The 26,170-nt window shown below is 46.7% G+C and overlaps 1 protein-coding gene and 1 pseudogene across 1 annotated transcript in view; one reads left to right on the forward strand and one right to left on the reverse strand.

The window, feature by feature from the left end:
• The window catches only part of LOC127326849 (uncharacterized), a 152,928-nt gene that overhangs the window by 101,652 nt on the left and 25,106 nt on the right, over nucleotides 1-26,170 (reverse strand). The window lies entirely within an intron of this gene.
• LOC139832764 (uncharacterized) lies at nucleotides 10,091-12,352 on the forward strand (annotated as a pseudogene).

Consider the following 26,170-nt stretch of genomic DNA (forward strand, 5'->3'; position numbering starts at 1 on the left):
TTGTGTTCTACTCGTGCAACAGATCTATGCATAAACCTGGCTCTGATACCACTGATGGGTTTGTTGCATAGAAAACAAAAATTTTCTACCGTGAACAAGAACAAAACCAAGATCCAATCTAGGAAAAGCCAAGATCTAATCTATGAAGATCGAAGCAACGAGATGTATGTGAGACTAACCCTCGAAGATTTCCAAAGCCTACGAGATTAGGTCTCGTTGTTGATGTAGTCGATCATCCAGTGCTGCAATCCGGCAGCACTTCCGTACTCGGTCGTGCGTACGGTGTCGATGAAGCCCGTCCTCTCCCCGTTCCAGCGGGCAGCGGAGGTGTGGTAGATCCCCTCGGAATCCCAGCAGCACGACGGCGTGGTGGTGGTGGTGGAGGAGAAAAACTGCAGGGCTTCGCCAAGCCGGAGCAGCTCTATGGAGGAGGAGAGGGGGGCGGCCAGGGTTTGGTGTGTTGGGGTTGTGGTGGCCGGCCACCCCCTCCCCTCTTTATATAGGGGAGAGGCCGGCCTAGGGTTTCCCCCTTGGCCCCACCTCTTCATTTATCTCTAAATTTAAACACTTTAAATTGGAGATAGATTTTATCTCTAAATTTAAACACTTTAAATTAGAGATAGATTTTATCTCTAGATTTAAACCATTTAAATTAGAGATAGATCTTATCTCTAGGGGTGGGCCGGCCTGGGCCTACATGTCATAGTGGGCAGGACCCACCATGCCATGTGGCGCCCATGTGACCCCTCCCGGGGTGGTGGGCCCACCGGTGGCCCTCTAGAACCTTCTAGAAGCTCTGGTCAAAATACCGAAACTTTTCCCGAACCCTAGAAATCAACTTCCCTTATATGAATCTTATTCTCCGGACCATTCCGGACCTCCTCGTGATGTCCTGGATCCCATCCGAGACTCCGAACAAACTTCGGTCTCCATCTCATATTCCGAATCTACTTATGCGACATCGAACCTTAAGCGCGTCACCCTACGGTTCGTGAACTATGTAGACATGGTCGAGACTCCTCTCCGACCAATAACCAATAGCGGGATCTGGAGATCCATAATGGCTCCCACACATTCAGCGATAACTTAGTGATCGATTGAACCATTTACATACGATACCGATTCCCTTTGTCACACGATATTTTACTTGTCCGAGGTTCGATCATCGGTATCTCCATACCTTGTTCAACCTCGTTACCGACAAGTACTCTTTACTCATTACCGTGGTATGTCATCTCTTGTGATCCAATCACATGCTTGCAAGCTAATCAGACGACATTCCACCGAGAGGGCCCAGAGTATATCTATCCGTCATCGGGATGGACAAATCCCACTGTTGATCCATATGCCTCAACTCACACTTTCCGAATACTTAACCCCATCTTTATAACCACCCATTTACGCAATGGCGTTTGATGTAATCAAAGTACCCTTCCGGTGTAAGTGATTTACATGATCTCATGGTCGAAGGACTAGGTAACTATGTATCGAAAGCTTATAGCAAGTTGAACTTAATGACTTGATCTCATGCTACGCTTATTTGGGTGTATGTCCATTATATCATTCACCCAATGACATAACCTTGTTATTAACAACATCCAATGTTCATGATCACGAAACCATGATCATCTATTAATCAACAAGCTAGTTATACAAGAGGCTTACTAGGGACTCCTTGTTGTTTACATAACACACATGTATCAATGTTTCGGTTAATACAATTATAGCATGGGATGTAAACATTTATCATGAACACAAAGATATAACAATAACTAATTTATTATTGCCTCTTGGGCATATCTCCAACAATTGTTATATGTTTAATTCAAGGAAGCATATTTGTTGTTCAAACATCATGTCAAAGTATCTAAAGCGATGCTCTGTTAATTCTTAAATCTAGATTGCTTAGAGTGCATCCCTTTCTAGTGGAGTATAAGTAACATGTGTAGTATCATCTTTATGGTAGGATGTGATGCCCATATGAATGCTAATCACGACACATAATAAAATCTCATCAATATTTAATTATCTATCATGTTCTTAATGCAACCACACCTTTATGAAAAAGTAGATAAGTGAACCCATGAACCCCGGTCCACTTTTTATCATAACAAACAACTTTTACTTGCTTTTACTTGCCTTTACATTTTTAGCATTAATTAATTTCGAAAATACAAAAATATCTTTACTTCTTGCAACTATAACCAAAAACCCAAAAATCATCTTTATTTACTTGTTTTAGTTTTCTTTCTACTATTTTATTTATTGTTATTTTACTTTACTAATACCAAAGCCTTGTGTTTGACAACCATATGGTGGAGTTGGGGGCACAAGACTAAGACTTTTCTTTGCAGGTTGCTAGACGAGGTTGGAAGAAGCTTCGCATTTGGTCCCCGAGAGTTCGATATAAACCCTAAGTCACCCTTGTGGGGAAAATTTCTCTTGCTGCATCACTCTTCACTTCGAGTCCCAACGAATTGACACACTTGTTATAGTGTCATCAAGACATTTTCTGGCGCCGTTGCCCGGGAGCAAGCAAGGAACACCACAACTGCAATTCCCACAACACAGTCAGACATTTTCTGGTGCCTTGCAATTTCTCAAGCTTGGGGAGGTTGCACCACTATGGGTTCTTCTTGTCCTTTAGATTTGCAAAGAATTTTTCTTTGTTTTTGTTTTTGTCTTTCTTGTTATTTTTGTTTTAGTTGTTTCCTTTCAGTTTTGTCTTTACTTTTCCTATACACAAAAATCCATAAATATTAGTGTAGCTTTACTTTCCTTGCAATATGGGTGAACAAACATGTCCCTAATGCTCAATTTATTGCTAATCCTATCACATCTCCTCAAATAAAAGCTGATTCTTGTGAAGTTAGTCATGGACTATTTAATCTTATTGATAAAGAACAATTTGGTGGTAGTGCTAGTGAGGATGCATCTATGCATTTACATGACTTTTGTGAGATTTGTGATATGCAAAAATTTGAGAATGTGTAAAATGATATTGTTAAAACTTAAACTATTCACATTCTCACTTAGAGGAAAAGCTAAAGATTGGTTATTGTCATTGCCTAATGGTAGTATCAACTCTTGGGAAAATCTTAAAGAACCGTTTATTAAAAAAATACTATCCTCCTGTTAAAATCTTGCAAAATAGAAATAGCATACTCTCTTTCAAGCAAAATGATAATGAACATGTAGCTACAGCTTGGGAAAGAATTAAAATCATGCTAAGAACTTGCCCCTCACATGGAGTGAATGAACTGATTGTTTTGCACTCTTTCTATAATGGTTTAAACTACATGTCTAGATGTATGTTAGATTCTGCTGCTAGAGGTGCTTTCATGACTAAAATTGTTTCTGAAGCTAAAGCTATTTTAGAGAACATGCTACAAAACTTTAGCCAATGGCATTCTAAGAGGGCACCTACTACATCATCTAGGAAAATCAACTCTGTTGAGTAAGTAGACCCATTGACTGCTAAAGTTGATGCTATATATTCCTACATATCTAAGCAAAATATTGATAATGTACCATTGGAAGATCTTGTTGGAAACAATGGGTATGGTAATAACTACAACTATTCGTATTCTAGCCCCCCATATGTTCCTAACAAGTACACTAGTGGTAACAATGTTTCTAATGATCTAGAAAATACCATTAGATCCTTTACATATATACTCAAAAAGAGCCCAATAAAGAATTTATTGCTAAGTTTGAAAATTATGATGCTTTGAATGAAAAGGTAGATCACTTAACTAAGGAAATAGTTTCTTTTAAGAACCTTATGCATGCTCAAAAATCTCATGAAGAGACTATTAAATATATGCAAGACATAATAGATAGATCTTGGGAAACATTAAACAGGATGGATGAAGAAGAAGAAAAAGAATCTATTATGGTAGTAGAAGAGAAACAAGTAGAGGAAATTAAAATGCTTAGTGATAAAATTACTGAACCTCTACTAGATCTTGATAGGTGTAGTTTGAATAAACTTATTACTCTCTTGCAAAATTTTGCTAATAATCCATCTTTTAATGTTCATCAAACAGGATTTGGTTCATATATAGCTAATCATGTTATAAAAAAGAAGACATAAAGATATAATAATTAAGCTATGATACCACCAAAGCTTGGGGATGCCTGGATCCCCAAGATACAAGTTACTATTGGAAAAGAAACTTATCGTGCTATATTAGATCTAGGATCTAGTGTTTGTGTTCTATCTAAAGAATTATATGATTTTCTTGATCTTGATAAGAAAATGGAAAAGTGTGATATTGATCTCTTACTTGGTGATGATTCTACAAAGCATGCATTAGGTAGAGTTGATAATATTATGATTTAATTACACATGGCATTTGTTCCTGTTGATTTTATTGTCATGGACATGGGGAGCAAAACCTTTAGTTTTATAATCCTTGGTAGCCCTTTTTTTTAGAACAACAGGTGCTATCATTGATTCCAAAGAAGGGAATGTCAAGTTTCAGTTTCCACACAAGAAGTGTATGGAACATTTTCCAAGGAACAATATTATGGTATAGAGGCAAAAGTGTCCTCGTGACACTTGCTCATCAGGAAAAAATAAGGTATGAAGCCTAACTATATGGCTATAAAGAAAGCGCTTACGGGAGGCAACCCAATGTTTTTGTTTTGTTTATGTTTTCTTTTGTTCTCTTGCTCTTGCAAGAGAGTTTTTTTTGTTTTTTTTGTGTTCTTGCTGTAGAAAGATAGTTTATTTTGGTTTGTTCTCTGTATTTAGTAATAAAGTGTCATGCTTTACCAATCTTGGATGTTTTAAAGTTGTAGTACATATGAGGAGTTGCTGAATTCTGCATGCTGCTATTTAGTGTGCGATTTTTTTTATTTTTTTGGTAGCTCCTAAAATCATGAAAAAGATACTAAAGCTACAACTTTGCATCCTATGTAAGCAAAAAATCAGCAAAAATTCCTAACATGTTTAAGGGGTCGAAATAAATTCGTTACGATGCTGCTATTTTTCTGGATAGATTCTGTCTTTTGTTGTTTTAAGCATTTGTTTGAGCTTCAATTTGATTATTTATGAGTCCTTTGATATTTTTTGAATGATAGAAACTTAATACACTCTCTGAATATTATGTACCAAATTTTATTTGGAGGTTTTATGGCAGCATGCATATTATCTTTTGTGCCCACTAATGTTATCCACTCAAAAAAGAGATGGGAAAACAAGGAGTAGTTCAAATAATGGTCAAAACCATAAGCTTGGGGATGCCCATGGCACCCCACTGGACATATCAAACTCTCGATTTGCACACCTTTTAACTTTGTTTTTCGGGCACCATTCTACTTTTGCGTAAACTTGGAGCGTCTATGTTTAGTTTTTATGTTTTTATTTTGCATTTTTGTTTTGAATAAAGAGACCAACACATGTAGTATTCTTAATGAATATGAATGAGCTACTGGAATAAAAATAAAGTTAAGTTTGGATGATAGTAAAAGAAAGGGGTAAAGGGATTAAAAGTGCTACAAGAAAATCTATGCATGTTATTACATTTGGTTGTATTGTTTATACATGGGATCAATGGTAGTATAAGTGTCATACATGGTGATATATTTCATTTACATCATGAAGGTTTACTTTAAGTATTATTTTGCATATTAGTCAATGCTAGATCAGAGACCGGGAGTCGTCGTTGAGCACCGTACGTGTGCGAAACCTACGAGGTGATGCACTTGCGGTACTCGGCGTCGTGCGACGAGTATTGAACTCGAGCCTGAGATCAGCGACGAGCACGACTACATCAACCACGTTCTAGCGGAACGTTAACCGCTTTCGGTCTACAAGGGTACGTCACCGAAACCATCTCTGTTACAACATTACTCTTAGATAGATCTGGTCAATCGGAGTACGCTAGTTAGAATTTTTTTGTTTTCTGCTATGAACCCCAACACCAGCGTCGCCTAAATTGATCCCCCAATGATTAAAAGTCACAAATAAAATTGGAAAACCAAATCATAGTTCAAATTAGGCCACGAAGGTGCCCACATTTAAATCAAAGGTATCAAATGCTACAAAATGCCACCAAGTCTGGCACATCATATTACAAATCGGGTAGAGGCACAAATGGAGGAGGCCAGCGTGTCATCGATGACAGTCGGTGCTGGCTGCTTAGGTGTCGAAGGTGGAACTTGTGTCGCTAGTGGTTGATGCATCGCCGGCGCGTCGTCTCTGGCGCCAATGCTGCCATCATCTCCTTCATGATGCGATCTAGACCATCCTATACCACGCCTTTGCATCATCATCCAGGTAGAAGTTTCGGTCGTCAAGATCTTGGAATCTTCCTTCATCTTGGTCACCACGGATTGCGACGACTTGTTCGTTCTTCTTATCCCGTTCATCATCTCTATCCTTCAAGCTTGAAACCACCTCGGCAATGAGCATGTCAATGGATGCTTCCATGGCGTTCGACGAGGAAGCACCATTCCATGGCCTTGGCTTTCTTGTTGCCAGTTGGGCACCCAACTGAGGCAGTCGAGGGTTGAGCCCCCCCCCCCCCACACACACACATCAATGACCTCCATGCCGTTGTTGAGGGTGAGTCGGGTCTTCTCCCACTTAGGACAATTCTTAAACTTGGCGAAGACATGCATTAGAGCAAATTATTTGCCTTTGCTCCACTTCCTATACATGATAGAATAGAGCATACTTCAACTACAAAATGAAAACAACATTAGAAAATGTAAACAACCAATGCATGACATCTAGATGAGAAGGCATGAACTTACGTGATTCACCATTGTTTTCCCACTCTCCTTCCTATTTTCAATCGTAGTAAGGAAGGCATGTAACTTGTTGACCAACGGTTGTATGACATCCCACCTATGTGACATTGCACTCTCGATGCGGTTCATGACCACATTCTTGTAGTAACCGAAGATTTTACGTTCGCTGAATTGATGGTATATCCTCGTCCAATAGGTTCCCACACATGTTGGGCTTCGGTGATAGGGTCTAGGCTGATAGCCTTTCATGCGTCTGTGACGCAAAGATCCTCAAGTGTGCTCCATCGAATGACTCTGACCCCTTCTTCTTGGCCGTGTCAACATCTAGTGCTTCCGTCTCTGAGCCATCATCGTCGCCCTCCTCCTCCTCCCCGAGGGTGCGTCCATGTCCTCGTCTGATGGAGCACCTAGGCCTCGAATGCCGACCAATATGTTGGCATCCATCGGCCTACGAAAAAAAACTTATTACTGAGTGTACAAAGCCGGCCAAGTGGACTAACTTTAGGACACCGACCAATTGAAGCTAATCTATCAAAGTCGTCCATTTGCATGCAATCCAATGCAAAAGAAGCAATTTTTGAGTTAACTCATACCTCATCGGCGGTGTCATGAGAGCCGGGCATATCGTCGAACACATGCTGGCCATTGGGGCCTTCGTCGCCGCACCAGCCGCCACCGCCTAACAAACAACGACCGGCGGTGTTGCTGCCCATGTCAAGGCCATCCCAGAAGAATATAGGCGCCCTACGCATCGTCAACGACGTCAAGGTGAAGGAGTGGTTCAGGTTGACGCCGAGTCCGGGGCGACAAACACGAGGCGCATGAGTAGTGGTCATCGGCAAGAACACGGCGTCCTCACCGTGCGCGACCTCGCTATCGCCGATCTAGGGGAGAAGCGGCGCTATGGAGGATGCGAGACGAAACCCTCGCAGGATTAGGCCGGTGACGAAGTTGAGGTTTTCTGCACCGCGCTCGTGTTGTGTTGTGTCCCCGCAGCCGCTGCGTGGACGATCTCGCCAGACCATCGTTCCTCCTTGTAGTACACGGCATCATACGCCGCCTGCTCATTCGCCTACTTTTTGCCAAGGCATCCTTGCGATGGGCGTTGCGGTCGGCGATGGATTTCCTCAACAACTCTATCGCCCACGCTTCCTCAGTCCATCCACCCGGTGTCTTCGTCACGCGTCTGGCGCGGGGAATGAAGAGATTCCCCGCGGTCGCTGCCACGCCGGGCCCGTGGGGCTTTTTCACCGTGTCGCGCGTTGCCGGTGCCCTCCATTCGACCTCCGAGCCACAGGGCCGGCACAAGAGTGCTGGTTGGTTTATCGGGTGGCTCTACACGCCGGCACGGTTTAGGGGTCATCGGTACAGGTGAATTTGGGCCTGAGCCTCAAAAGGCTGTTTGGGGGGCTTTGGGGCACCCGGTGGGATGCTATTATAGTGACATCGTGTCTGTGGCTGAGGTAAATGTTACCACAGTTGCACCCTACATTGAAAAAGAAAAACCTGGAAAGAAAATGCAGACACGTACACGATATATATGGACCAGTTCATGAGAGTTTGTATCCAAATATAGACCTAACGATCCAACACTGTTTTACTAGGTTTAGAGTCCAAACACGTACAGATTCTTTTGCCTCATAAAAGTAGGACACGAGACGACTACACATTTTAAAACACAAAAAATCAACAAGGCAAGGATAGATCGTCCCGACGAACGCAACAAGCACGCCACACTCTCGTCGGAGTCCTTCGTTCAGCTACATCTCCGGCGAGCCAACACTAGTAGAAAACTGGCCTTCCGTCCAGGTCTTTTATTCCGGCCCAGTCTAGAGCCGGGACAAATGGTCAGGCCACGTCGCCCCGAAGCCAGCTGGAGTGCACGGGGCCTTTTGTCCCGGTTCTTTAGGAACCTTTTGTCGCGGGTGGTGGATCGGGCCGGGACAAAAGGGTCTGAGGCCTTCTGCGGCCTGCTGGCAGCCCTTTTTGTCCCGGTTTGAGCCACAAACCGGGACAAAAGGTCCAGACCTATATATACACAGCCAGCCCCCCCAGCTTCCTACATTTTTTTTCCTTGGTGGTGGAAGGTGGAGGTTTATGCTAGCTTTTTTTTTCTTCATGTGCACAAGAGGTGTTTGATGAAATGTTTGCGAGGATGCCACTTGAGTTTATTTAATAAGATTTCTCCTCTTTTTGGTCAACTATTTTCTCGTATATATAGACCGCACAATACTAATTTCAGCATGGTGATTGCATTTGATACATAATTGTACTTATGGTGCAGATGAGTCATCAATGGATGTACGGTAACCGATGCGATCCCGCTTTCAGAGAGGGCGTGAAATCTTTCCTGCTTGTGGCCGAGGCCAACAAGTCGAAGCAAGGTTTTATTTGTTGTCCATGTCTGAAATGTCGGAATGAGAAGGATTACTCTTGCTCAAGAGACATTCAGAGCCACCTGCTTCGGCACGGATTCATGTCCGGCTATAATGTTTGCACCAAGCACGGAGAAGAAGAGGTTATGATGGAAGACGGCGATGAAGAAGATAACGATGACAACTACCGATCTATGTTCCCTGAATACGATGATACCGCAATGGAAGACAATGAAGAAGAAGGAGGTGAAGAACGGGCACCAGATGATCCTGGTGATGATGATCTTCGTCGGGCCATTTCTAATGCAAGGAGAGATTGTGGCACCGATAAGGAGAGGTTGCAGTTCGACAAGATGTTAGAGGACCACCAAAAATTGTTGTACCCCGGTTGTGAAGATGGACAGAAAAAGCTGGGTAGCATATTGGAATTGCTGAAATGGAAGGCAGAGGCCGGTGTGACTGACTCGGGATTTGAAAAATTGCTGATAATATTAAAGAAGCTGCTTCCAAGAAAGAACGAATTGCCCGCCAGTACGTATGATGCAAAGAAGTTTGCCTGCCCTCTAGTATTAGATGTGCAGAAGATACATGCATGCCCTAATGACTGTATCCTCTACCGCGGTGAGAAGTACGAGAATGTGAATAAATACCCGATATGCGTTGCATTGCGGTATAAGATCAGAAGAGATGACCCTGGTGATGTTGAGGACGAGCCACCCAGGAAGAGGGTTCCTACGAAGGTGATGTGGTATGCTCCCATAATACCACGGTTGAAACGTTTGTTCAGAAACAAAGAGCACACCAAGTTGTTGCGATGGCACATGGAAGAACGTAAGAAAGACGCGATGTTGAGGCACCCCGCTGATGGTCGGCAGTGGAGAAACATCGAGAGAGAGTTCCCGGATTTTGCAGGTAAGACAAGAAACTTATGGTTTGGTCTAAGTACAGATGGCATGAATCCTTTTGGGGAGCAGAGCTGCAGTCACAGCACCTGTCCCGTGACTCTATGTATCTACAACCTTACTCTTTGGTTGTGCATGAAGCGGAAGTTCATTATGATGCCAGTGCTTATCCAAAGCCCAAAGCAACCCGGCAACGACATTGATGTGTACCTAAGGCCATTAGTTGATGAACTTTTGGAGTTGTGGGCCGAACCAGGTGTACGTGTGTGGGATGAGCACACCGAACAAGAATTTAACCTACGAGCGTTGCTATTCGTAACCATCAATGATTGGCCTGCTCTTAGTAACATTTCAGGACAGACGAATAAGGGATACAATGCATGCACACACTTTTTAGATGAGACTGAAAGTAAATATTTGGAAAAAAGTAGGAAAAATGTGTACCCGTACAATCGCCATTTTCTTCCGCGCAGGCATGCCCTAAGGAAAAAAGGCAAGCATTTCAATGGCGAGGCAGAACACCGTTCGAAGCCTGTCCCCCGTAGTGGTGCTGATGTATTTGAGATGGTCAAAGATTTAAATGTAATCTTTGGAAAGGGTCCAGGCAGACAACCTGTTCCGAATGACGCTGACGGACATGCCCCCATGTGGAAGAAGAAATCTATATTTTGGGAGCTAGAATATTGGAAAGTCCTGGAAGTCCGCTCTGCAATCGACGTGATGCACCTGACGAAAAATCTTTGTGTGAATATTCTAGGTTTTCTGGGCGTGTATGGGAAGACAAAAGATACAGCAGAAGCATGGGAGGACCAGCAACGTCATAAAGGACGAGACGGCAATCATCCAGGGCACTTTCAAGGGCCTGCCAGCTACGCTCTTACCAAAGAAGAGAAGGAAATCTTTTTTGAAGCCCTATTCAGTATCAAGGTCCCGTCTGGTTTCTTGTCAAATATAATGGGAATAGTAAATATGAAGGAGAAAAAATTCCAGAACCTAAATTCTCATGACTGCCACGTGCTTATGACACAATTGCTTCCGGTTGCATTGAGGGGACTTCTACCAGAAAATGTTCGATTAGCCATTGTGAAGATATGTGCATTCCTCAATGCAATTTCTCAGAAGGTAATGGATCCAGAAAGTTTGTCAGGGTTACAGGTTGATGTGGTCGAATGTCTTGTCAGCTTCGAGTTGTTGTTCCCACCATCCTTCTTCAATATTATGATGCACCTCCTTGTTCACCTAGTTGATGAGATTAGAATTCTTGGTCTTGTATTTCTACACAATATGTTCCCCTTCGAGAGGTTCATGTGAGTCTTAAAGAAATATGTTCATAACCACGCTAGGCCAGAAGGAAGCATCTCAAAGGGCTACGGAACAGAGGAGGTCATTGAGTTTTGTGTTGACTTTCTTCCTGACCTTAAGCCGATTGGTGTTCCTGAATCTCGGTATGAGGGGAGGCTGACTGGAAAAGGCAGACTAGGAAGGAAAGCAACGGTGTGCAGGGACAAGCTTTCTTTCAATCAAGCACACTACACAGTTCTATACAATTCCAGCTTGGTGGCTCCGTACATCGAGATACACAAGAATGTTGTACGAGAAGTAAACCCGGGCCAGCCCGAGTCCTTGATTACACGTCAACACATGAAGACCTTCGGCAGTTGGTTGCAAACACATCTCATGAGTAACACCACTGTTGGAGAGCAGCTGTACTTGTTGGCCAGGTTACCATCTTCAAACATATGTACATTCCAAGGGTACGAGATAAATGGGAATACATTTTACACGATCGCCCAAGATAAAAAGAGCACCAACCAAAACAGTGGTGTCCGCTTCGATGCAAAAGACGAGAATGGACAGACCACCACATATTATGGGTACATAGAGGAGATAGAGGAACTTGACTATGGACCTACTTTTAAGGTCCCTTTGTTTCGGTGCAAATGGGTGAAGCTCAGCGGGGTACATGTAGACGATAAGTACGGTATGACAACAGTGGATCTCAACAATCTTGCGTACATGGACGAGCCATTCGTCCTAGCCAACGAGGTGGCTCAATTTTTCTACGTGAAGGACATGTCTAGCAAAACGAGAAAAAGAAATCAACAAAAGAATACATCAACCGAGGAGCCAAAGCGCCACATAGTTCTTTCGGGGAAAAGAAACATCGTGGGAGTGGATGACAAGACAGACATGTCAGAAGATTATAATAATTTTAAAGAAATTCCACCCTTCACGGTGGAAATTGACCCAAGCATCTTGCTAAATGATGAAGATTCTCCATGGCTACGGTGCAGAAGAAAACCACAGCACTAGATGGCGATGTTGGCGATATTTAAATCTGTAATGTAATAATGTATTCTTAATAGTTCCCAAGACAATCTCTACATTTATGTAATAATGAGAACCCTCCTCTTGTACCCTGAGCTACTGGTTGTTGGGTGTATATATTTTTTTTGGACGGGTAAGACCCCGAAGGGCCTGGAAGCTGTATTAATGCGGTGTACAAATTACAACGAGGACCCTTAGAAAGTAAAGAAGTACAACCAAGCCCTCAGAATATGCAAACAGGACCTCAGAAACTAAGAAGTAAACGCGATCAGGTCCTATGTCTTCACCGCTGCACCAGCAAGATCTCCAGACGCATGCACTAGCGACGCCACCGGGGACTAAACCACTTGGGGCGAAGCCAGCGAGTATCCCTGCATGGAGATCAAAGAAGATCCTCTCGAAATGGAGGAAGAAGCACCACAGGTCACCATCTTGCCTGTGCTCGGAGTGGCCCCTTTGGCCGAAGGTAGCAACGACGCAGTCGAGCCGTCGCTTGGGATCTCCGAGAATGGAAACAGCTTCACGCAGACAACCCGGCCGAGCCGAGCGCCGGGGAACCTCCGCCCTCCTCTCCTCATCTCCTTCACCAAGAAGGCCAAGAAAGAGAGACAGAGCTCCAGATCCGGCCATCACAGACCCGGAAACCACCTCGAGCAAAGGAGGTAACAGCGCACGCTTATTAACGGAGATCTGGTCGCCTTCCAGACACCCCACCAGCCGCCATGGATGCTGAAGTAAGGTGAAGGCCGGCCATCCCCCAGCGGCGCGCGACCAAACGCTGGGAGCACTCCACTCAGGCACGACGCCAAACTCGGGAACAAACCCTACACCTAGACTCAACCTAGCTCTAAACCTAGTATCTACACTATAGCCCAGGCCTCCTCTCCCATCCCCACGCCAAGCAGCCGAGCCGCCGGCGGAGAAGGGGAGAGGCGCCGGGCAAAACTAGAGGACAAGGACGCTCAGGTACTGTTCATGGAGAGAGAGGGTTGGGGATAAGAATTGGGTGTATATATACTAGCAGCTTCCGGGCGGGAGTCCTGCTTGCGGGAAGAGTTCCCTCGGGCGGAGCTTCCGAAGATGTCTAAGACGGTTGGCCATCTAAGACATCTAACACCAGATAAGCCTCCCCCAGATAAGCCTCCCCTAGATTAAGCCCCCCATATTTTGTCCCGGTTTGATCACCCACCCGGGATAAAAGAGGTATATAAACTAACCCACTATCTCGGTCGAAAGCCACCATCCCAGATTAAGCCCCCCATCTTTTGTCCCGGTTTGAGCACCCACCCAGGATAAAAGAGGTATATAAACTAACCCACCATCTCGGTCGAAAGCCACCACCCCAGATAAGGCTCGTTCATATTACTTTAACTAAATTTAAACTAAAACAATGACAACGATTTTATTGAAATTTAACTAGATATGTTAACTAAATTTAAACTTAAATAACGACTTCGACTAGTTCTTCTGCGCATCCGCTGCTGCCCTCCTGGCTGCCGCCTCCTACCGCAGCTCTTCCTCATGACGACGCTTATGCATCTCCTCACTATCCAGCTCCGCCACACGCCGCCGCTTATGCAGCTCCTAGAGACTCTGCCTCTCAAATGCTTCTATGGTAGCTGCTAGCGCCACCTCCTCCCACTCCTCTATCTCCGCGAGCTGCGGATCCACCTCATCTGCTGCTGCCCTCCTGGCTGCCGCCTCCTACCGCAGCTGCTGAACCTCCTCCCACTCCTCTATCTCCGCGAGCTGTGGGTCCACCTCCACCGGCGGCGGGTGCGGCTTTGGGGGCATTGTGAAATGGGCTAGGGTTTGGTGAGTGAAGTGGGAGACGGGGACGTAGGTGCTATTTATAGAGGCCTGTAGGCGGGAAACTTTCCCGCGCGGCGTCTTGGCGGGAAACATGCGTCCTTATCCCGGTTGCACCCACCAGCCGGGACTAAAGGACACATGCGTCCTTATCCCACCGACAACTTTAGTCCCGGTTACACATGCGTCCTTATCCCACCGACAGAAAATGAAAATGGCAAATTTGTTAATTGAAAATTGGACTAAAGGTTACACATTTTGATAGAACATAGAAGATCGAACATAGTCTCTAAAACATTGAAAATACAATTAAATAGATAAACGACTAGTCTAGTCTACTCGTCGTCGGAGGTTGTCTCGGTCCAAATGTCGTCCCATCGAGGGTCGTTGTCGGCCCAAGTTGTATTCGGGTTGTCGAGCTCGAACTCGGCGACGGCCCGACGGTGACGCCTATCGGACCTGCGCTGTGCCCTGAGGTCAGCGAAGAACGCGTCAGTGTTGTCGACGTCGCTGGGGAACTGCGCCCTCCACTGGCGCATCAACTCCTCGTCGTGCTCGGCGATGGTGATCCAACGTTGCACCTGGTGGTGGCGGCGACGGTCCTCCTCGTTGACGAGGCATGGCGCTGGCGCGAGGAACTCCGCCTCCTCTAGCGATTCGACGTCCGGGAAGTTCATGTCGCGCCGTGGCCGCCGAAATCGCCACGCGGCCGCGTCGTAAGCGTGCGCTGCCAGCTCCGGCATGTTGTACGTGCCGAGGGTGAGGCGGAAGCCGCCGGCGTGCATCTCGGCGTAGAACCTACCGTTCGGACGCGCTCGGACGCCGCGGAAACCGGACGACCCACGGCGGCGCGGCGGCATCCCGGAGACGAATGAGCGGAGGCGGCGGCGACGCGTGGAGCGGGGAAGCGGCGAGGCGTGGCGAGGCGAAGCGGTAGGTGAAGTTTCCGTGGCGGTTGGTTGCGCGCGCACGCGACGCTTTATAGCGCGCGCGCGAAGCGACGCGGCAACTTTGGCGCTCCGGATACCGCAATGGCGACGCGTGGCGCGGGGAAGCAGCGGGGTGTGGCACGTGGAAGCGGCGGCGACATGTGGCATGGGGAAGCGGCGGCGGCGACGCGTGGCCAGTAGAAAAGAAACAGAAACAACACTAGAAAAGAAATAGAAAAAAACACTAGAAAAATCAGAAAAGGCCACCATTGGCCTGGAGCCCAAGTCCAGAGATTGAGCTCCAGGCCGTTGGATTAAAACGGCCTGAGCCGTTGGATGGAAAGGGCCACGGACCAGCCCCTTTTGTCCCGGCCCGAGCCACCAGCCGGGACAAAAGCTCCCCCCCCCTTTTGTCGCGGGTGGTGGCACGGGCCGCGACAAAAGGTGGGTATTTAAGCCTCTGCATCGCGGGGCGAGCCACCACCCGCGACATTGGAGCCAGCCCGAAATCGATTTGACGCCGCCAGGCTGCCGAAATCGAAGCCGCCGCCGCCGCCCTCGCGCCACCGCCGGCCGCCGCCCCTGTCGGTCACCTGCAGCGCGCACCCGCCGCCGCCCTCGCGCCACCGCGGTTGCCGCCCCGCAGGCCACCCAGCGCGCACCGCGCCTCGGGCCGCCGCCCCCGCTGCCCGCACGTCGGCCTCCGCTGCCGCTTCGACGCCACCGCGCCGGCCTCCGTCGGCACGCCCGACCGGCTTCCGCCGTGCGCCGCCCCACGCCACCGCCGGCCGCCGCCCCCACGCCACCGCAGGTAGCCCACCCGGCCGGCCCAATTTAGTTTATTAGGTTTAATTTGTTGATTAATTAATTAGTTTAATTAGTTTATTAGGGTTAGGTTATTTAGTTTATTAGTTTAATTAGTTTATTAGGGTTAGTTTATTTAGTTAATTAGGGTTAGGGTTAGGGGTTAGTTAATTAAGGTTAGGGTTAGTTTATATTTTTAGTTTATTAGGGTTAGTTTATAATTTTGATCATTGTTGTATTGTGTGATGTGTAAAACCTTTATATTATAGTTAATATTGTTGTATTAAGATTCGAATGTTACCCAACGATGTAAAAATTGCCGCTACATAAATATTGCCCCCGATTCGAATGTTACCCGATCCGCGACATCGCCCCTACCGTTATCCCCGTGTGTTACGAATGTAGTCACCGGCATCCCCCCTCTCCCCGTGTGTTACGACAACCCCTACGCTATGTAGTCACCAGCATCCCCCCTCTCCCCGTGTGTTATGACGACCCCCTACGTTATGTGGTCACCGGCATCCCCCTCTCCCTTTACGTTACGACGACCCCATACGTTACGTCGTCACCGGCATCCCTCTCTCCCTCTACGTTACGCCGACATTATTATTATTATGAACCCCTACTCAAAATTAATCATGTACTTATCGATTTAATATTTTGCAGAAACAATGGATCCATTCCATCGAGACTTCGAACAGGAAGACATGGTCGAGGACATAATCCACGCAGCCGACCTAGAAGACGACCGAGAAGCCGACGGATCCGTTGATGGAGAAGCCGAGGGCTCCGGTGATGGAGAAGCCGACGGCTCTGCTGATGGAGAAGCCGAGGGCTCCGGTGATGGAGAAGCCGAGGGCTCCGGTGATGGAGAAGCCAAGGGCTCCGGTGATGGCGAGCTATATATACATGTATATGATCACTAGAGCCATTAATGGAATTCTATATGTACATGTATATAAATTAATTAATTTTTATTCTCTTAGGCCTCCCAAGATAAGTTGGACAAACGAGGCCCGGCAAAGAAGTTGGGCAAAAATGACCACTACACAATTACACTTATATCACCTAAAGGCGAACCGATGGAACCCGCAAAGGCTGCAACGACATTTAGAAATCAGTGTGGAGTTATGGTTAGGGATCGCATCCCGATCACTGTTAAAGAATGGAACAAGAGCAAAAAGGTGCCCGAAAGTGAGTTTGTTGCCGATAGGTTCAAAGGCAAGCTTTTTGACGACCTCATGGCACATTTCACCCTGCCAGAATTGGAATCGTAGATTGAGATGGACAAGCAGAGGGAGAAAGTGAAGAAGTGGGCTCTTCAGAAGATGGGGGAACTATTTCGGCAGTGGAAGAAGCGATTATGGGCAGCTTATAAGCAGGACAAGAAGCCTCCAAAATTTGAAGGCTATCTAGCAAAGCAGGAGCATAACTGGGATGCATTTGTGAAGTACAAGACCTTAGAGGATGCTAAGGAATTGTCAAAGAAAAACAAGAAGAATGCAGATGAAAAGGAATATCACCATAAAACGGGGCGAGGGGGCTACAAAAAATCCATGCCTAAGTGGACTGAACAAGAGGCTGAGATGCAGCGGAATGGGGTTATTCCAGAACCCATCCGAGAAAACTGGGACTTGAGGGCTCGAAATTGGTTCCTTGCGCATGGCTGTGAGTATGACATGCGGACAGGGAACCTTGTTCAAAGTGACAGCAAGGTTAAGGTACCCAGGGAAAAATGGCTTGAAGTGACGGCAGATATTAAATCGGGAAAATTGAAGTTTGTTCCCGATAGAGAGAATGACTTGCTGACATTTGTCCTCGGGAATCCTAAAAAGGGAGGACGAATAAGAGGCCTCGGCCCTAGTTATTCGTGGTCGATTGGGTTTCCGAGCGACGTGGAGACTTATAGAAGCCGAGCGAGAGCAAAACAACGCCAGCAGGAGGTGCAGAATGACCGGTTAACCGAGTTCCAATGCCGACTTGACCAGCAGCAGCGAGAGATTGACCAGCAGCAGCGGGACATTGACGAACTTAAAGGACGGTGCGAGCCAGATAATACCGCCAGCATATCTCAGCGGCGAAGCAGCGTGGCTGACTCGGAGGCCCCGCCTGAATGTACGCGGATGATAGATGGCGGTCATGGCTACCCCGTGGATGGAATCAAGGAGCAGACACCTTGTGATCTCCATGAGGTGTTCAGGAACCTATCTCTTAAGGTGGCAGTCAGCTTTGTTTTACCTACATTAGGACCTGAAGGTGAGCCGGCACTATGGCATGGCAATGAGATTCTAGCTGGCTATGCTCGTGTCGGGGTGGATTCAATTGTACCGTCGTTTGAGTCATTGCAGCTTGAAATCCCTGGAGGTGAAGGCCAGCTTACACTCGGAGACGTATTGGGTGACATCATTCTTTGGGAGAAGAAAAACATCAGGCTTCCAGGCTGGGTACCCCCTACTAGTCGTCGCAGGTCACCATCACCTCCTCCAAGTGGTCGCAGGTCACCATCACCTCCTCTGAGTGGTCACATGTCGCCATCACACCATGAGTACGACCACCACATCCCTAGTCCATCTCCATCTCCTGCGCCGCTGCCTGCGCCCACTAAGACTCGGCAGGCACCCAAGCGGAAGCGTGTCAAGAGTCCTATCCGCCGACTGTCGCCCCTCCCAAGAGTACCAAAGGTTCCTCCCCCCGTCCTTACGATCTTACTATCGAGGAAAATGAGGCCGTTGTAAAGTGAAAGTTCAGAGATGGTAAACCTAGAGGGGGGTGAATAGGTTTCTACAAATTTTAATTCTTTCTTTGCAATATTAGGCTTTGCGGAATATAAAGGTTAGCCTAATGCAAACTAGGTGAGACACCCTATATGATGATACGAGTAACTCAAGCACGAAGGCTCTCACAGGCAGTTATATCACAAGTAAGGAGTTCGGTTAGAGATAACCGATAGCACGCGGAGACGAGGGTTTATTCCCGTGTTCCCTTCCTTTGCAAGAAGGTACGTCACGTTTGGAGGGGTGGAGGTCTCACGAAGGATTCCCCAACGCCACGAAGGCTCACCCTATTCTCCGGAGTCTATCCCACGAAGGAATAGCTCACTCACTTGTGGTAGACTTTGAGGCAGCCTCCAAACCTTCACAATCTTGTCAAGAGCAAATCCACAGCCCGGATGCTTCCGGACCTCTTTTGCCCACCTAGGGTTTCCAAGGAACCCTAGAGAGCAAGTATCTTGATGAATAGAAGGGAGAACAAGATTTGGATCGGTGGAACTATAGATCAAGACCTCCTCTATCTTTTCCCCGGAGGGATTTGCGTTTGGGTGGAGGAGGAGGGAGATATGAGGCTTTTGGTGTTTCTATCAATGGACTGAGAGAGAGAGAGAGCTCAAGAACAGCTTGTAGTGTTGTGTCTAACTGTTCAGAGGTAGGAGAAGGGGTTTTTATAGTGTCACTTGAAATCTGGCCGTTGCAACTTGACACCTCAGTATTTCTTCGAGAAAACCCGGTCAACCGGGCCTAGGGCCGGACCACCTAGTGCAAGGGCCGGTCAGACCGGGCCTGGGGCCGGACCGTCCGGTCCAAACCGGACCAGGCGCCGGGCCGTGACCGGGACCAAACTTGTCACGCAGTACATGGCCATCGGTTGTCGCCAGAGCTGAAGCCGGTCCGAGCCGGGACAGCCGGTCCACAGCCCGGTCCGACCGGGCGAGGGACCGAACGACGCCGGTCGAAACCAGGCGGCCAGCCGGGCAGGCACCGAGCGAAGGGGAGAAGTCCCCTGGACTGTGCCCAGTGTGCACCGGTCCAGGGGCCGGTCGGCGCCGGGCTAGCCGGTGCCACGGCCGGTCTGACCGGGCCAGTGACCGGCCAGGTGCTGAGGAGTCCTTCTTTATTTTTGTCGAAGTGTGGGGTCTCCCTTTACCTTCTTGTTCCATTGATACACCATTATGCCTATTTGGCTAATACCTGGGAATAAACCCATAGACTTGTATTAGACCAAATACTCTAGCAAGGTGTCATTGTTACCAAAATAATGGATAAGGGTAAAATACCCTTACAATCTCCCCCTTTTTGGTATACGATGACAAACCGAGCTAGAGTCACATATAGATATTATGATGAGCTTAAACCTTGATTCCATATAAGATATTAAGACAGCTCCCCCATAATGTGTGCACTTGGAGAATTTGCGTTTGAATGCAAAGTGCACCATTTGTGGAATATGAGAAGCTCCCCCAATATCTTTAGGAAACAAGCATGGTATGGACAGACACATATCAAGATATAAGCATAAAGCATAATCATCCTAACATGGAGATTAAGCATATAATAACTTGTCCATACACGAATTATTCAAGGTAGCAAATGGTTCCGGAAATGAAAAAAAACAAGCAAATAGCACAAGCCAAGTAAGAAGCAAATAAAGAGTCAAGCATGGCTTGTGCAATAACCAAGGAACCCCGTGATCCTAGACTATACTCTATTCTCCCCCTTTGGCATCGGAACACCAAAAAGGCGAAGAAAAGGGTAGGGATGCTAGCGCTCCCATCAATAGAACTCTGTCCCAGTGGGTGGAGAGCTCCCGTCACCATCCTCATCATCATCTTCTTCAGACTCTTCATTGTCTTCATCATCATCTCCAGTTCCAGCAGCCTTAGGATCATCAGCAGACCGAGTAGTAGGAGGAGGAGCACCATGAGAAAATAGGGAGAGATCAAAGTTCTGGAGCATCTCATCATCAATGGGAGGCATCTCCCAAGTTGGTGCAACCACAGGCTCCATCTCAGGTCCAGGTGGAGGAACAGGATGGTTTCTTGCAGCTATGAACTCATTTTGGCGCCTCCTAGTCTCTTGGTTCAAGGCAAGGCTTTGATGAGCAACATCATTGGTATTCCTGCACATCTGCCATAGGCTAGCCAAGAAGCGAGAGGCACCCCGCTTGGGGCGCATAGAATAGCTGGAGCTAGCAGGGTCATGCCTTTCCTTGGACCGGCGCTCAGAAGGCATCATAGATGGAACTTCCGGTCTATCTCCCTGCTGGGGAATCTTGTAAGGTTCCATCTTGATTAGTTGTCCTTTCTTGTTGTTGGGAGTTGGCACAACTCTATTGATGAGCTACTGAATATACTGAGCATAGTTTGGAGTCATGCGGTCTCGAACAGAGCGCCTCAGTTCACAGTAGAGGAGGTCACAGCCATCAATAGTCCTCAAGTTTTCAGGACGGCAATAGTACATGAGATTAAGATGGTAGGCCCGGCATTCACTTGTATCTCCTGACTTGCTGATGAGATTCTCACGGAAGAGCTTGGCAAGCACAAAGTAGGAATAATACATTCCGGAGATGGTGGGAGGATCAGCTGTAGGTTCCGGAGGATAGCAGAAAGCAATGTCCCCATGAGTGAATTTATCCTGAGAGTGAATCTTGAAACCATGAGCACGGCCACCACCAAATCCCATGGCTTCACAGAAGTCAATGTAATTACAAGAGTACTTCTCTTGTCCAGTCATCCAAGTCATGGTGCGAGCGGGATCATCATGAAAGAACACGGTGCAGTGGAATTGATGGACAAGGATTGGACAATAGTACCCAACTCCCTTTGCATCACCAGGCTTCAGACACACAAGATCAAACAGCCCCATCTTCTGCAAGGTATCAACCACAAAGCGATACTTAGTGGCTTGGTGCATGATGAGTACTTCCCTGTTGATGGTCTTGGGCATCACAATGACACCATTCTTCATACACTCTCTGGAGTTGTAGAAATCATCCCATATGCTCACTTGAGTGTTGGTCCAGAATTCCCTATCTTCACCAAGATAAGTCCTTTCCTCGAACCGATAGGGATTCGGCTCTCTGAGTCTTCTCCAATCAGCAAGATGCACTGTGCCCACATTGTATGTTGGCACTCTCTCAACAAGATCATCCTATTGAGCTGCATGTTTGTCTTTCTTTCTCTTGGCCATTGTCTTGCTTCGACCTCCAGCTGAACTACCTGGAACACTGCCTTGAGCTGCTCTGCTAGGCATACGAGAGCTTGTGCGACACCCTGGAGGCCTCTCATACCTCCCTCTCTTGGAAACAGTACCACGGGCGTCATCACCTGAATCACCTGTGAATGAGCAAATAGAGCGAGGATAGCAGTGGGATAAGTGTACATGTCATCAGAAATAAGGAGGCCAAAGGGTATAACATATGTTCAAGTGTTTTGACGAGATTGTGCGAAAGACTGGGCGAGCCGGTGCACCACTCGGTCAAACCGGACGAGAGACCGGGCAGGCCGGTCTGACAACCGGTCGATCGGGCGGCACGCCGGACCGGCCGGTGTGAGGGCCGGTTGGCCGGGCCAGAGACCGGGCCTGTTGATTTGTGAGATTTTGCCCAGAATTTCAAACACAAAAACATACAAAAACTCATATACTTGTACATATATTACAACAATGTAGTGTGAAACATGTGCATAGTGGTGTGACACACTAATGGCATGAGGACTTAGACAAACCCTAACCCTAACCCTAATTTTCTCAAATCCCCTCAAAATGTGCAATGTGTGAGGGAATCAAGACATAGAAGGATGGTGAGAGGAAATTACCCGAAGACATGGTCCTCCTTGCTCAAGGGAACAAGAAGAACAGCAAGAGGAAGTTTGAGGGCCAAAAACCCAAAATCTCCAAATATGGCTTGAGAGGGACCAAATCCCTTGGTGGAGATCTTCCAATGTGCCCGATCTATGGTGGGGTGGAGTTTGAGAAGGTTCTAGTGGTGGGAAAGCCCTAGGGAGTGGTGGAGATGAAGGAGGCGACGCCAATGGAGTCTATGGTGGAGGGGGAAGTGAGGAAGAAGAGCCCCAAGGGGTAACCTCCCTCCCCACTTAACAGTCGTGCGACCGGCGCCCCACCCGGCTGACCGGGCTGGAGACCGGGAGGGCCGGCGCATGGGCCGGTCCAACCGGACCAGGGACCGGGCAGCACCGTTTTGCCTCGTTTTGCCCCTATTCTTCGTGCAATTGTGTGTGAATGATCAGACGATGACATGTACATATAGATAGATAGATGTATGATGAGAGGAGCACAGACATGGGGTAGGAAGCACAAGGTTTTCTAGGCATACCCATTGGAGTGAAATCCAAACAAGATGTAAATAGCAACAGTGGGCATGATTCGAAATATATCAAGAATCATAAATCATTTTGAAATAGTTTTGCAATAAGACCATTTAGCCTCATAGAGTGAAGACATTTTGCAAGTGAGGCTAATAAGGGGCGGGGGATTACTCCCCCTATGTTAAAGCACAAATGTCATGAGACCTCGAAGACACATGCTTGGGTCCATATAATGACATTGGGTCTATTTATGTTGCACACATAGGTATGCATCATACCAAGACATGGTGCGATGACTATCCCCATATGTGCTGCACCTCTAAGCTAGATAGCAAGATAAATGCAAGAATATAGTGCAAGAAGTTGTTCAATCTAAGTTGTTAGGATCAAGAATACCAAGTTCTCCTCTCAAGTTTACAAACCGGGCTTCATCCAAAGGCTTAGTGAAAATATCCGCCAATTGGTACGCTGTTCCCACATGAGTGAGATCAATGTCCCCATTGGAAACATGATCACATAGGAAGTGATGGAGAATGTCAATGTGTTTTGTGCGGCAATGTTGAACTGGGTTATTGGCGATCTTTATTGCACTTTCATTGTCACATAGAAGAGGCACCGTACCAAGAGACACACCATAGTCTTTCAAGGTTTGCTTCATCCACAACAACTGAGTGCAACAAGATGCCGCGGATATGTATTCGGCTTCGGTGGTGGATAGGGCAGTGGAGTTTTGTTTCTTGGATGACCAACTCACCAATGACCAGCCAATGAATTGGCAAGCCCCAGAGGTAGACTTCCGGTCAACCTTATCACCAGCCCAATCGGAATCCGAATAGCCTATGAGTTCAAAGGTTGACCCCTTTGGATACCATGGCCCGAGAGTAGGAGTGAGAACAAGGTATCTTAGAATCCGTTTGACCGCCATCAAGTGGCTCTCCTTAGGAGTAGATTGAAAACGAGCACACATCCCCACACTTAGCATGATATCCGGCCTAGAAGCACAAAGGTAGAGCAAGGATCCTATCATGGAACGGTATACCTTTATGTCCACATCCTTCTCACCATCACATGAGCCAAGCTGTCCCTTTACGGGCATAGGTGTCGTCATTGGGCTTGCATTGGTCATGTTAAACTTCTTGAGCATTTCCTTCACATATTTTTCTTGAGAGATGAAGGTGCCTTTTGCAAGTTGCTTCACTTGGAAGCCTAGGAAGAACTTCAACTCTCCCATCATGGACATCTCAAATTTCCTAGTCATCAATAGCTCATAAGCTTTGTTATGATTGGGGTTAGTTCCACCAAAGATAATATCATCAACATATATTTGACATATAAATAAGCCACCCCCTTTAATCCGCTTGGTGAAAAGGGTGGAATCGACCGTACCCATGCAAAACCCATCATGTAGTAAGAAATCCCTAAGGAACTCATACCAAGCACGTGGAGCTTGCTTGAGACCGTAGAGTGCCTTATGGAGTAAATACACATGGTTGGGTCGGCGTGGGTCTTCGAAACCCGGGGGTTGAGCCACATATGCAGTTTCTTTTAGGGTACCATTCAAAAATGCACTTTTCACATCCATTTGATATAGCTTGAAATTGTGGAAAGATGCAAATGCAAGCAAAAGACGAATAGCTTCAAGGCGGGCTACCAGCGCAAAGGTATCCTCAAAATCCATACCTTCTATTTGGGCAAACCCTTGCGCCACTAACCTTGCTTTATTTCTTATGACAATGCCATTCTCATCTTGCTTGTTCTTGAATACCCATTTGGTCCCAATGACATTGATGCGATGATCCTTGGGTCTCTCAACTAGAGACCATACTTCATTGCGGGTGAAACACTCCAATTCTTCTTGCATGGCAATTACCCAATCCAGATCAACCAAGGCTTCATGTACCTTGAGTGGCTCAAAACTAGACACAAAAGCATGATGTTGACAATAGGTAATAAGTAATGCATGGTGTCTACGAGTTACCACTCCCCTTGAGATGCTACCAAGGACTTGATCTACTTTCAAGTCACTTGCCCTTGAAGCAGCCTTGATCTTCCGAATGGTTCCTTCATGATCAATAAATTCATCTCTTGCTAGTGCTCGATCATGAGGGACAACTTGAGCTTGATCATGAGTTGAGGATGTTTCTTGATCAGCATCATGGTCTTGCTCAGTGGGTTGAGGGCTTCCTTCTTGTTCTTCGGAATGTGACTCATCTTGAGTGGAGGATAAATCTTGAGCTGCACTTGATGGTTCATCTTGAGTTGAGCTAGGCTCCACTTGGGCTGAGCTTGATACTTCTATTCCATCACTTTGATCATCAGTATGAACTTCTGTGGGCCGGATGTGTCCAATGCCCATAAGCTTGATGGCATTAGAAGGATCATCATCACCTGCAGCACATGGAACAACTTGCTCCACTTGGGAGCCATTATCCTCCAAGAACACCACGTCACAAGATACTTCAATAGCCCAAGTGGACTTGTTGTAGTATCTATAGGCGTGGGAGTTCTCCGCATATCCAACAAATGTATCCTCTATAGTTCTAGTTTCAAATTTACCGAGCTTCCCTTTATTGTTCTTAACAAGACATTTGCATCCAAAGACACGAATGTACATGACATTAGGCTTGTTACCTGTGAGAAGCTCGTATGGAGTTTTATTATGCAGGGGGCGGAGGAAGAGCCGGTTGGAGTAGTTGACAGCTGTAGAGATGGATTCTCCCCAAAAGTTGTGGGGTGAATTGAATTCACTCAACATGGTTCTTGCCATCTCAATGATAGTCCGGTTCTTCCTTTCAACAACACCATTTTGCTGAGGGCTGTATGGAGCTGAAAACTCATGATTGATGCCCTCACCATCAACAAACTCTTGCATAGTGTAGTTCTTGAACTCGGTGCCATTGTCGGTCCTTATCGCCTTGATCTCAGATGCATACATACGTTGAGCTTTCTTGGCGAAGACGATGAACTCTCTGCAGGTCTCGTCCTTACACTTCAGGAGAAAGACCCAAGAGTATCTTGAGTAATCATCAACAATGACCAGTCCATACTTGCTCCCACCAAGAGTATCATAATGTGATGGCCCAAAGAGATCCAAGTGAAGGAGCTCCAAAGGCCTAGAAGTGGTGACGATACTCTTGAGAGGATGACTCTTCTTGAGTTGTT

This window comes from Lolium perenne, chromosome 6, assembly GCF_019359855.2.
Source record: "Lolium perenne isolate Kyuss_39 chromosome 6, Kyuss_2.0, whole genome shotgun sequence".
Lineage (NCBI taxonomy): Eukaryota > Viridiplantae > Streptophyta > Magnoliopsida > Poales > Poaceae > Lolium > Lolium perenne.